We start from the raw sequence: 14257 nt of genomic DNA, 5'->3' as shown, positions 1-14257 counted from the left end.
GTATGACACAGGTATTACAAGGAGAGGGGGACTTATGAGGACATAACCCATGTCCCCATTTTTCAAAACGGTTATAAATCATACAGAATGAGTTTTTTTGAGAAAGTAAAAATGCACAAAGTTTCCTGTGAGGGTTAGGGGTAGGTGTAGGGTTGGTGTAGGGCGGGGGAGGAACCCACTTTTCACAAAAACAAACGTGTGTGTGTGTGTGTGTGTGTGTGTCAGAGAATTTGAGTTTCTGGAGATGGTGGAGGTTATATGTGATTCTGAGCATACATCCTCAGTAACCTGATTATCTGTTTCCTCAGATTCAGTCTTTCCTCAGTCTTTCTGCCCGTCTCTATCTGTCTGTATCTGTCTGTCTGTGTCTGTCTGTCTGTCTGTCTGTCTGTCTGTCTGTCTGCCTGTGGACACAGAGCCAGTCAGTAACATTTCTGTTCCAGTTCTTGTGAAGGCACTAAAGACACACATGCATCTCATCTGACATGTGTTTTGTCATGATTCCAGATACTCAAGACTTAGGTTGAGACCTAAACCCTAACATTTATTGCAGTCATTAAACAACATCTGTAGGTGATGTTTTACTGCTGGCAGATACCATATTACACACACACACACACACACACACACACACACAATAAAAAACTAAAAAAAATACATATCATCACTTCTATTTCAAAACTTTTACTCAACCTGTAAGTATAATGATTTAGATTTGTACACATTCATAGTTCATGTAAGAATGAAAAATGGCAGATAAGAGCACATTTCTGATGTATTCCCTACATAACACACCTGATTCAGATCATCAGCCCATTAGTTAAATATGGGGAAGCTAAAAGCTTTTTACTTTAAAGAGCTCAGATTTGCATTCTTTTCGTGGCAGTATTATGTGATCTCATTGTTATTAAACATTAATTAATTAAATTTTTATACACAATGATTGTTCATAAAAAAATTTTTTTTATTTTTTTTAAAACCAGCATAAATTCACATTATGACCTATAATAACCCCCTTACCCCAATGCAAAACAAAAAACAGTGAAACAGATATGATATAATTATTATTAAATTAATAACGCCAATTCATAATAAAAGGAATACAGACTTTACAGATTTTTTTGAAGTTTTAATAAAAATGGTTATTAGAGTATTTATAAAAAAATATGATCTTTATACTTCAGCACATAATATAATATACATAATAATAACAAATGCAGCTGGAAAAGTATACAATCACAAAATATAATGCATCTTTTAATACATTGACCTGCATTATTAATGTATTTTATGATAAAGATTATATACTGTAAATATGATTTTAACGTTTTAAAGATACTGTGAGTATTTTTATTTTTTTATTTATAGTAAAAGATGCAGGAATAGGGGGCGGGATTGGGTTGAGCACAACAGTGCAACAGTCGACGCCATGAACTTAACGATTTTAACTATTTCTTTGTACAGTATTTATATGTGGAATTTACTAAGTGCATTTGTTTTTTTTAGTAAATCCTACACTATTTTTGTCAGTGTATGTGAACGTGCTGAATTGTCTAAATGCCACAGAAGTCACAATGGTGATAAAGAACGATGCACTGTGAATATGATCTGCACATGTTCTTGACAGATTTGGTGAGATTTGCTCGTGCAGTGAGTGCACACAGTTAGCAGCTCCACATATTCACACTGAAGAACACCCACACTGCGCGCGCTCGCTCTCTCTCTCTCTCTCTCAATCTCTCTCTCTCAATCTCTCTCTCTCTGTAAGAGGCGGCGCATCGTGCGCTCGCTCGTCTGTGCTGTGAGTTTGAGTTCCGATCCTCATCTTCCTCCCACAGAGAGCTGAACCTGCAGACACTTTGCAGACGCATTAACAGTTCGCAGTTTCTCTTCGGAGACTCACAAAGGAAATATCTATCAGACTCGCGCGCATCATTCCAGCGGACCGAACCGAAGTGGATCCGGATCGGGCAACAAGAGGATCTCAAACACGGTCCAAGTGGATGTTGCATCGCGCTGTCCATGGTGCTGAAATGATCTGATCTGATCCGAATCATCATCATCTGCACAGGTCGGTTCCGATAGTTTTATTGTTCGAATGCATTCATTGCACTTGCATGGGAAGGTGTTGCCTAGAGGTTGGAAACATGAAAGAGTTGCTATAAAAATAAAATACCATACTTATCTGTAGCTAGTATCTCACCGTACAACTGTGGTAGACACCACATGCATTGTTTTGAATGAGATTGCATGTTGATTTATGATGCGATTTTAACAGTTGTCTATCACATTATGGTATAGTAATGATGGTAAACTTTTTTTCCAAGGGTCACCAGGAGTGCTGACAGTCTGTTGAACGACTGTTTTGTTTAATTTACCAATGAGCTTTAATTGATTAAAGTTCTAGTCTCAAAGCTGGAGATGTGCGTGATTTTTAAAGGCATGAAATGTGAATCAGAACAGCAGGTGCGGCTCTAACTGGATTCTGTTTGTGCACAAATAATGCCACTTCTTCCATGATGAACACACGCTGAGATAAAGCAATCATGCATGTTTAAATTATTGTATTAGTTGAAGAAGCAACTATACTGAAGGCTTGCTGTATAGGTCAATATGCATGAGACACATTAAACAAGTTGCCAAGTCATTAGTTAGAGTTTTGTGCCATGAATGTGTCTCAGATGTAATTCCACATTATTTCTGACATTGATATAGATGGATACAGATCAGTTGGATTGCAATGCTGTATTTTGATATAATTGAATAGAAGAAAAAAATATATATATATTTTGAGGTCAGAGATTGACTTCACGTCATTCCAGTGACTTTCTTTCTTGTGTGAAACACAAAAGAAGATATTTTGAAGTGGGTAACCAAATGGTTTTGGATCCTATTGACTACCATAGCATGAACAAAAAATACCATGGAAATCAAAGGGATGAGAAACCGTTTCTTCTCCAAAATATCTGAATTGCGGTGTTTTGAAATAGTCTAAAATCTTAGACTAGAATTCAATTCTTGCATTTTGAGGTCAGATCTTTGAAGCTTCTGATTTATAAAACTCATCCCAGTTTCTGGTTTCTCTGTGACACATGCCCTTCCTTCTCTTTGTCATCATTTCTGAAGACGTCACATTAATTCAAGGATACTTTGATTTACATTGCAAAGCCGAGCTAGCGTTGTTTATAAGCGACAGTTGTGACATCAGCGTGAGAAACTTGACAGATGATGCTGTCAGGCTCCGTCGGTGGTCAGTCAGGTCGCTATCTGTCCTTCTCTGACGAGGCTGTAATTTATATTCAGATGTTGAAAATGCTCCTGTCAGGACTATATATCATGTATCCAGAATCAAAGAAAAATCAGAAAAACCTGCAGTGTCTGGCATTGAACTGGAAAGAGCGAGTGCATGTGAAAATTGCTCAGAGGTTTACTTTAATGCCTCCGGAGACTTAATGAAGTTCACACTTTTGTGTCAGTTTCTTCTAAAACCCATGTGGAGATGTAAAAATAGCACCAAATGAAGCTGTAGATTTCCTGGGAAACCACGTAAAGCTCAAAAGCTGAGAGTTAAGTTGAAAAAAATAATGTGATATGCAACTCAGGTCATCATTTGGTCTTTGAACTCCTATTGAGATCATTAATTTTTGATTGCAGACTTTAGTATCTTGGTAAATTTCATAATTTGAGGCATTACTGAGATCTCTATGAAAGCTTGTTTCCAACACAGGATGAAAAAAAGATAACACACAATCTCTCTCACAATTCTGAGTTTAAATGTCACAGTTCAGAATAGCAAGGTTTAAACTTACAATTGTGTGGGACAAAGGCAGAATTGTGTGAAAAAAAGTCAGAACTGCAAGATGTAAGGTCCAAATTCTGAGATATTATTTCAGAATTGTGAGATTTAAACTCAAAATTGTGAGAAAAAAGTCAGAATTATGAGATATAAAGTCAAAATTAGGGGTAAAAAGTCTGAATTTTGAGATATAAAGTCAAAATTAGGGGTAAAAAGTCTGAATTTTGAGATATAAATTCAGAATATAGAATTTTGACCTTTAGGTAGAATTGTTAGAAAAAAAAATCAGAATCGCAAGATATAAAGTCCAAATTATGAGATTTAAATGTGAGATGTAAACTCAGATTTGTGCGATAAAAAGTCAGAATTGTGAGGAAAAAACAAAGTTGCAAGAAAAACAAGCTAAATTGTGAAATATAAAGTCAGAATTGTGAGGAAACAGTCAGAATTGCAAGATATATAGTCAGAATTGTCAGAATTGCAAGATATAAGGTCAACATTGTGAGACATAAACTCTGAGAAATAGTCAGAATTTTACAAGATGTAATGAGAAAAGTGTGAGATATAAAGTCAGAATTTCAAAATAAAAAGTAGTAATAGCAAGATTTGAAATAATAAATAAACTCAGAATTGAGAGATGTAAGCTCAACATTGTGAGATAAAAAGTCACAATGAGCTTTTTTAATCCCACGACAGAAACTGGCTTCCACAGATCTCTTGTGAAACATCCTAACGTCTCAATCCAGGTTGTCTTGTCTGGCGGGCGGTGGGCTGGAGCCGCTGCTGTACCGCAGGGTCTGACGCACACGGGCTGCGCTGTCAGGATGCTGCGTGTTAGTGAGGAGAGTCTCAGTGCTGGCGTGATACCAGCAGGCAGGAACATACAGTCACACTCCAGATGGCTCCACCGTCCGCCGCGTTCCCACAGACCTGAAGAGAGATCCGCTCCAGACTCTGCAGGAGAGCCGAGCAGAGAAGAGCTGAATACAGAGAGTTTGTGAGGAACCACGTGACGGAGGGATGACAACATGCATGTGACATGCACAATGCACACGGGTTTATATAGTATCTGTGTGTGCAATGGGAATCTTAAATATTTAAACATCCTTAAATCAGTGCATAAATGACTTAAGATATTAAGTCTTGTCTTCTGAAGAACGCTAAAAAATAAAATTAAATATTTTCCATTTGAATTAACTTTTTATTTTATTTTTTTGCAGAAAGCAAGACTTGATATCTTGTAATTTTTCTCATTAGATTCTGATTTAAGAATGTTTAGATATTTGTATTGGAAAACAAGATGAAATTACTGAACAAGAAAATATGCATATATTTTCTGGACTGTACTCCCCCTTCTGTCGTTTCAAATATGTATGACTTATTAATTCTGTGAATCACATATTCGATTTTTTTTAATAATTTTTAACATAAAAATAATACAGAAGGCAATTCCCATTTTTCAAAATATTTTCTTTTTTTTTAAATATTCAAAATATTTTCTGGAAAACATTCCAAACATGTTTGTGAGTGCATGCATGTTCTGCTCATTTACTAAGGGTTAATTTTTGGCGCACTATCCCTTTAAATAATGCACACTTGCATGGACTCCAGTTACTTTGATATAGATTAAAGCGAGGCAGTTACAGTGCGTTCAGTGTTGTAGTTTACATTGGCATTGATTGTTTAGGTTGTTGACATGTGCATAACGTGTTTATGTGTGTTTCTTCATTGCATAATCTTGATCCCTTTAGTTAAATATGGGAGCAATCAGTCTTGTATTCACGTATTGATTTTCAACAGGAATTTATATTCACTTTCCCCAGTGTGGTGTATTGCCCTAAATTTGAGTTTAATCAAGATGAAAGACTTTCCTCCATCTGAATACAACTTTAATCAGGTTTGATAGTCAAATTCGGTCAAATTTGCACCGACAAGATGAGCGCATGGTGAGTGTGCATCACTGAGATGAATGAGAAAGGCAGAGAGCGAGCGAGAGCATCTTCAGATGTGATTCTGGAAGGAGGCCTGGGCTTTCAACTGAAAAGCTTCTTATTTCTATCTGGGTCCTTTTCAGCTCAACAAAAAGCTATTAAACATTTAGATAAAGAGAATGGACCTGCCTCTTCAGTTCACTGTAGGGATATGAAATCATTTTGCGCTTTCATGGCGTTTGTGCTGCGCATCGGCTCAGATTCTGCATGCAGTGGCATTTCACACCTCGGTTATTTTTGGTGTTAACAAATAACAATATATTCTCTGGAATCTGTTTCTGGTATGAATACCTGTCTAAACTGCTCTTTGCTGTTCAGAAAGTCAAAGATCATAAATCCTGACTGCAATAATTCATGAGTAGTTTTACATTATAAAGATTGTACAAAGTACAAATAGTTATGATTAGCTTGATGCAATCCAGATGATTAATACTTATAGTTTTTTGTGTTTGCATGTGCAGTGCATTAGTCTAACTTTAGACCGTTTTTGCTGCATTTACACATTTATCCAAAGTGACTTGAAGTAGAGAAGCATAAGCAATTTGTCACAGAATTATAGAATTAAACCTAATGCTTTTTACTATTGCACAACAGTTTCAAATTAAGTTTTAATCAATTCATGTTAATAGTGTTTTAAACAGTACAGATTGCTTTAAAGCAGCTTCACAGTAATAGAACAAGAAAATATAGTGTTAATGATCAAATATGAGACAGATTCAAATTCTAAAAAGACAATAGTGTTATTATTCTGTTCAGTGTTGGTTCAATTATGAAACAAATTAATTTCCACTATAAGCAGAAGAAAATAGTGTGTTATTCAGCTCAGTTTTATTTCCGTGTTGATTCAGTTCCGTTCAGTAAATGTCGATATTGCATAATTCATCAATTATGAAATGAATTTGATTCAGTTGTATGCATCTCTACAGAAGCCAATAGTGTCATTATTATTAAGCTCAGTTCAGTTGATTCATTTGATTCAATTGAGTTAAGAAACTGTGTGATACTGTGTAACAACAGTGGAGATCAATTGTGTGATTATTCAGCTCAGTTCAGTTCAGTGCTGATTCACTTCAGTTCAATAAAGTTCATTAATTATGAAGTGATTCAGCTATGAATATCAATACAGACTGCAATGACCAGCTCATAGGCAATTTGGTTTAGTTCAATAACAGTAATCTACTATTACCAAAGACAATAATCAATTCAGCTCAATTCATGTTGATTCAGTTCAGTTCAATAACAGTGTTGCAAAATAATTATGAAACTAATTCGATCTATCTTTAAAGTAGACAACAGTTATTCAGCTCAATTCACTTCAAGCTTCCCATCTGATCGCTAATATTCCTGAGCAGTTTTAGAGTTTGTATCAGTTGTAGAGAGTTGGGATGTTCTCCGAGGGTTCAGTAGCGGTGTTTGGTGTGAGGTCCAGGTGTGCTGCAGACAGCGGGACGTGTGTGTGACACATACAAGGCTTCTGCTGTGGAAAGAGCCACCGGAGAGCAGCAGCACAGCGCAGCATGACAAACACACTTCAAAGAAACATCCTCCCTCCCGTCACACAGAAAGAGAGAGGAGGAAGATGAGTGGAGAAGCAGCAGAGCAGCACAGGGTTTGTTCTAATCCAGCACAGCTGTTGTGTTTGTGTACAATCTCCTCTCTGATCACAATCAATTATTTCTCTGCCGGCTATAAATACACTCTGCCTTAAACGAGTCCAGGTTTCAGGCCTGGAATCTCTTCATGAGCTCATCGCGAGTCAGATATCCATCCCACTCAGATCAGCGTAACGGAGTCAACAGATATAACGGCCTTTCAGAGTCTATAGAGCGAGAATTTGAGCTTCTACAGCAACTCAACATCTGTGCTGTAATGGAAAGAAAATTTACTAAAATTGCATTTAGTGCAACCAGTGTAAAAAGTGCGTTACTGGGGTGTATAATAAGCTTTGAAATCATGGTTGCTCTTTTCAAATAACCCAACATCTTCTATCATAAGATTTCTATAAAAATTATAATTATTTTATTTAATTGCATATTTGACATTTTTTGTATTTGTATTTTTATTTTAGATTTAAAATATTTATATATTTTTCTTATTTATTTAATTATATATATATATATATATATATATATATATATATATATATATATATATATATATATATATATATATATATATATATATATATATATATATATATGGGTCAAAGATGAAAAAGTGTTTAAGCATAAAAAATGTGTGTGATACTGCTTTAAACTGTTGTAGTTTTCACCCCCCAAAAATGCAAAAGGTTTTCTCTTTTATTTAATTGCAATTTTGTTTTTGTTTTTTTCTGAGCAAAAAATAAATATCATACATTTTCCCCTGATTTACAGAAGACACCCAGTAAAATGTCATTCAGTGTAACAATTTTGTCAGGCATATTTACAACAAAAATATGTCTATTTATGACATATTAAAAGACTAATTACTTTCACCCCAAATACTAATGAGTTGTAATTAAAAAAAAATTTAACATTTGCCACTATCCTAGGTTTTGCTCATTTGTCAGTAAGAATTTTTTACTAATTTAAAACACAATAAAATTTAGTATGCTGCATTAGTCTTTTAGATATTTTAATATGTACAGGTCAGAATAAGCATGCTGTTTGAAATTTTGCATTAATGTTGTGTTACACTGAATGACAATGTAACATTATTTCAACCAAATTTTGACTTTTTATTCTCCAAAAACTTATTTGAAACCTTAAAAGTAGACATTTTACTTACATTTAATGTACTTTCTATGGACACAAAATCAATTTTGTACATTTCTTTTGATGCGGACATCTTAACGTCTTTGACCAATATATATATATGTATGTATAAACATCAATTTTAGATTTAAAATATCACTTACATGCTGTAAGTGTGTGTGTGTGTGTGTTATATGTTTTTTAATTGATTTGTATTATGTGATTATTATTATATTGTTTGCACAGACAGACAGCAGTCTTGCATCAGCCAGATCTTCTATAATTTAAACATAAGCTATATATTGTTTGGGATAAATCTAACGAGCATTCTTTGGTCTCTAGATTCTTATTAATCTAATATTTGTTCTAGAATCATTTTGGCTAAGGCCAAATTCTCCTCATGGTATATTTTATATAGCTTTAATGCTGTATATCAGAGCTATGCCTTTGTACTTTCGACTGAGTGGCCTAGCAACTTTTCTATATGAATAATAGTAATATTTAATTATAGCATTAAGTATTAAGAAGGTTGAGTGTGTTAATAATGGTGATTTTGTTGAAATGCTGTTGAAAATGAGGAAGTTATTTTTAATTTCAACAACACCCTGTAAGACGCAGTCAACAAATGTCATTGAAAATCACCCTCAAAAAATGAAAGGATAGTACGACAAAGATACCGCTTATGTTTTATTGTGAATATAAGACTGAAGAAAGCTGAAGAAAGAATACTGATATCAGATGCAGCTAATCACACTCACTCCGTCCATCCCTCTCTGAAAATACTCTACTTTGCAGAATACTAATGAGCTTTTAATACAGTAATACAATATGTTTTCAATGAAGCAACTCAATGTTCCTTCCCTGTACTATACTAGTTCTAAAGTGACGTTTTCCAATTAGTGACAGAAGTTTGGGTTCAGCTGTTAAACTGTCAAACTGAGATTTGAGAAGAAAGTAGTTTGCACCACTGCGTTTCCTGAACAAACCCACATTTTATAGCTCACCTAACATGTGTAAAAGCATGTGCAATACTCTCGTTTCGGTGTCGGAGATGCATCCGAGGCTCTGCAACACGAGTCATTTGATTTCAGTGCCGTTCCTGACAGCTTGTCTAGGCTTCGACCGCTCTCGGGAGGAAAATCTCACCCCCCGCATCACCTTTAATGAGGATAAAAGGTCAGAGCTTAATTATTCATCTGGGATGTCAGACAATCCCCCAAAGACTGAAGTTTAGAGCCGGCAGTGCTGAATAATGCATGAAGCATCTCCTCTCGCCTTCAAACAGTTTGTTTGCTTGTTTTCAGCTGGAGATCTGGTCACACTGACCGTCAGAACTCACTCTGACCTCTGCTGTCACTCCCTGATCGAGCTGCAAGAAAACAACCGGCACAAACTCCAGCGAGTGTTTATTTGAAGCACGAATGCGCGCAGGAGGAATCCGCTCCACAGCAATGAACACTCACTCTGCTGAGGTAAAGCTGCTTTGTTCAGCTTTAAGAGTGTTTGTGTTGGCAGAGGAGACGGCAGAAGATATTGGTGCTATTAGCGTGTATTAAAGGGAAGAATAGCGTAATGTGATACGCTCTGAAAAGGATTAGAGCGAGAGAAACTGGGAGTGTGGGAGAATGCAGGAGAAATACGCCACCAACACACTGCACTACCTTTCACTCAGCACACCGTAACCAATGGGGGAAGTGGATGAGGAGAGGGGGCGGGGCTTATCAGGGTGGGAAGTCTGCGTACGGTATTTCCAACTTTGTTGTCTTTGTTAGTTGGCGCAATTGACCTATTGGTAAGCCCCGCCCCCCTCAGTTAATGTTGCTAACTCGGACAAATGGCAAATGGAGTTGCTCACTGTCTCACAATGACAGCTGACAGTGAAAACCTTAAATATACCATGGAGGGATATATAAAAGATATTAAAATAAATCACAATGCAAACAGGAAGATTTATATTACGGTCATCAGGGTCGCAATGATAACATCCAGAATCAACATCGTTCATATGCCTCAGAGTAAGATTAAATTAAAGGGCACCCTTTCACTGCATGGTTCACTACGTGAGAACTGTTCGCTATTTAGGTTTGTATGTTAGCATGGACTCAGTAACTTTAATGCTAGCTTCATCTTCATTGTAAATAAGGTTGAATGCTTTGGGAAATATTGCTTGGTTTTGGTTGGATTTAGGAAATGGAATAAAATAAATGACATTGGCCATCCTCTTAGGATACCTGGAATTAGTGTTACAAGTACCCTAGGCACATAATTTTTTCATTTTTGTAGCAGAAACACTATTGAAACGATGCACGCTTTGGATCTTCCGGTGTTGGTCTATGGCGCTGAAACCTAAAGATGTCCGAGTTCCGCTCCCTGTGCAACTGATACTCGACTGCTATTGGCTCATCTGCGTTCAAGGGGAGGGGCTTACCGATAGGTCAACTGGTTTTAGAGCTAATAATCTTAATTAATCTACAACTGTTCCGTTTGTGGTCAGATTTGAAGACAGTAAAGACACTTTTAATGTTGCAAAATATTTCTGTTCCAAACAAATTCTGTCCTTTTAAACTTTTTATTCATCAAAGATTTCTGAAAAAAAGAAAGAAAGAAGAAAGAATCTTTTGATTTTCACAAAAATTCTAAGCAGTACAAAAATTAGTTGAAATGCTTTTTTTGTATTAAATTTGATATTTTTGAAAGTTGTTTTATTTGTTCAAATATTATTTATTATTATTATATTTACTATAATGAAATATTGGTGATTAACATAATATTTATTCACATTTAATTATTTATATTTATTTATTTATATTTATTATTATTATAAATTTTACTGTAATGAAATGTTGGTGATTATATGTTTTTAAAATAATTTATTTATAATGTTAGTTTATTAAAAAATATAAAGTAAATTTATAATTTAATTATATTTATTTATATACATATAATTATTTTTGGAATTGTTGATGTAATGTTAATAAATCGTTATTAAAAAATATTTATTTACATTTTTTCTGGCTATTTTTATATATATTTTTATATTTATTATTTATCGTAAAACTTTGTAATAAAAGTATTGGTGATTATATATTGTATGTTATTATATGCCATACACATGCAAACTTTATTTTGTTAGAATAAGCAGATATTTTTTAAATGCCAGTCATGGAATGACTAGTTGCTTGACTAGTTAACTCAATAAATCAAACATTAGGATTAAAATGATTAATATAAGTGTTTAATATTAACAAATCAACACACATAGTCCAACTTCAAGTCATTTACTCTAATGCAAAACTAACAACCAGTCTGAAAATTTCATATTAGTTGGGAATATTGATGGAAGACTGATGTCATATTTAGCATATTTGAATATGGAAATGAAAAAGAGATTTCTGCACAGGGGAAAACATTGATGAACAAAACTAAATATAAGAGTTTCAGAGGACCTCTCAGCAACTTTTCTCTCTCTTCTAATCTTATTTAAAGAGTTCACAGAGAAGAGTTTGTGCTTCTTATGAACTATTCTAAAGAATAATGTTGTTTTTTGTTCGCTGACATCAATATGAGAAGTACAAAGCAATGAAAACGCACAGTTACTTATCGAGCTATGAGCTTATTGTGTTGCGCTCAGATGATACAGATGTTTATTTGATGCCATTAAAATTGGAAAAATGACACCAAAAATGAGAGATTTGTTTCCACGTGGTGTTTAATGAGGTTGCTGTGTGGTTTTGCATCGTCAGGACTTCTAAGGGAGATAATGCCCTTTTTTCCCGTTGTGAAGTCACCCAGCACGCATTTACTGACAACACTCATTCATCTTCTCACAGGTAGAGCCGTAAGTGTGTGTGTGTGTGTGTGTGTGTTAAACAGTGCATATCTGATCTATATGTCTCAGTGCTAAGCAGGATAAACCACGAGCGTTTCGAAGTGAATCCAGTGATCTGAAAGCAGTTTGTGTCCATCAGGGGAATCCAGATGTGACCGCAGGTGGGGAAGGTCTCAAATTATGGTGGAAAAATGCATCATTCCTCACGGCTGGGCTCCTCAAACTGTAACTCTATCTGCGTCGGCAGCACCTGGTGATCAATTAGCGCTCGGTGTCGCACTTAACTTAATTACAATCATTCATTATGGCCTAGCGAGGCTCTGATCAGATGGCCAACTATAGCTGTGACACTTTGGCAGTGGGCAAGCTATTTTAATTCAGAAATATTGAGTCAGGATTTTTCACAGTACACCTTGTTTTGTAGTTTACATTTTGCTAATTTTGTGACGAGCCTTTATGATTTAACATTTCATTTAGCTGGTAGATACATCATCAGTCTGTCTGGAATGACATGAAGAAACAGAACCAACTGAGACAGAATAAATCCAGAAGAACTATGTGGCAACGTCTCCGAGATGCTTTAAGAAACCTGCAAAGCTCCCTGAAAAACTATGCTCAAGTGCACCGAGGGCAAAAACTGCTTTAAACGCAAAGGATGCTAACACTAAATGTTGATTTAATTGAGTTAATAGAATTAAGAAAATCTATTTATGACATTATTTTTGACAGCATCCTCATTTTACAAGTGCATGAAACTTGTACTGTATTGCACTGTACTGAATGGAAAAATGTTTTTTACTAGTGAGCTTTTATGATAATTTCCTTGCTCTATAGCCATTGTATTATAGACTGATCAGAGGGTTTCTGACGTGTGATGGCAAGAATATGGGCCTTTGTTTTTGTTTTTTTTGGTTTTTGGTTTTCATGAATTATTCTCCTCGCTGAAAGTGGTCCAGACTCTCTCTTTTAGCAGATAAGTGCTGTACCAAACGAAAGTCACATCAGATCTCATCACACCGTTGTGTGTGTTCAGCTAAGAGACCGACACACTCAGAGAAACACATTTCTACCTCCTCTGTTTACTGCATTTATTTAATGGAAATTACAGTAAAAATTGTGAAATATTATTACAGTTTAAAATAAATGTTTTCTATGTGAGTGTATTTTAAAATGTAATTTATTTCTGTGATCAAAGCTGTATTTTCACATCATTCCTCCAGTCTTCAGTGTCACATGATACATACAATTTTGTCTTTGATTCTTTGACGGATAGAAAGTTCAAAAGAACAACATTTGTTTGAATCTTTTGCTACATGATTATATTTCATAATATTCATAAACGTATTTAATTTGATTATATGAATAATATTCAAACGCTGCTAAATGTTCCTGCAAGAATGACGTTTTTGAGACTTTCGACTTCTCTATAAACAACCGCCACAGATTTTCTCCAGGATTCAGCCTGGTTTGTATCTAATCACAGCATTCATATTCAACACACCATTATTTGCATTACCTGAAAGCATTATGTATTGGCCATTCAATACTCAAGGCCATTCTACATTTAGTTGATGATCTGTAGACCACAAAAGCGAGATGGACATTGCGAGGTCACACAGTCTTCAAAACAAGCATCTGAGTAATTATTAAAAGGTTCAATATTTCCGCATTATCGCTGAGAGGTTTGCTAAGCTGATTTATGCACTAGTGCATTAGTTTTCTGTGAAAAGTGGTGAAGAATTCTGATTGGATAGCCGTCCTGTCAATCATACCCTTCGAAGGCTGTGATTGGTGGTGTTTATCCTTCAACATGCATTGGTGTATTACATATTCTCATTGGTGTTTCTGTGGTTGCAAGTGTGTTTTTAGTGTTTCAGTGTTGAGTGAATCATGTGTTTGGTTGCGA

The 14257-nt window shown here is 35.3% G+C and overlaps 1 protein-coding gene across 3 annotated transcripts in view; it reads left to right on the top strand.

Annotated features, from left to right (window-relative positions):
- Nucleotides 1-1792: 1792 nt before the first annotated feature.
- LOC127977714 (carbohydrate sulfotransferase 8-like) overlaps nt 1793-14257 on the top strand; it is a 148139-nt gene continuing 135674 nt past the window's right edge. For all 3 annotated transcript variants that reach the window (XM_052582740.1, XM_052582738.1, XM_052582739.1), the window contains exon 1: nt 1793-2071. The gene's annotated coding sequence lies outside the window, so the exon portion shown is untranslated. The remainder of the gene's footprint in view (nt 2072-14257) is intronic.

The sequence above is a fragment of the Carassius gibelio genome, chromosome B18, assembly GCF_023724105.1.
Source record: "Carassius gibelio isolate Cgi1373 ecotype wild population from Czech Republic chromosome B18, carGib1.2-hapl.c, whole genome shotgun sequence".
NCBI classification, from domain to species: Eukaryota; Metazoa; Chordata; class Actinopteri; order Cypriniformes; family Cyprinidae; genus Carassius; species Carassius gibelio.
The sequence above is the reverse complement of the archived record's forward strand: the minus strand, read 5'-3'. Positions and strand labels throughout refer to the sequence as shown.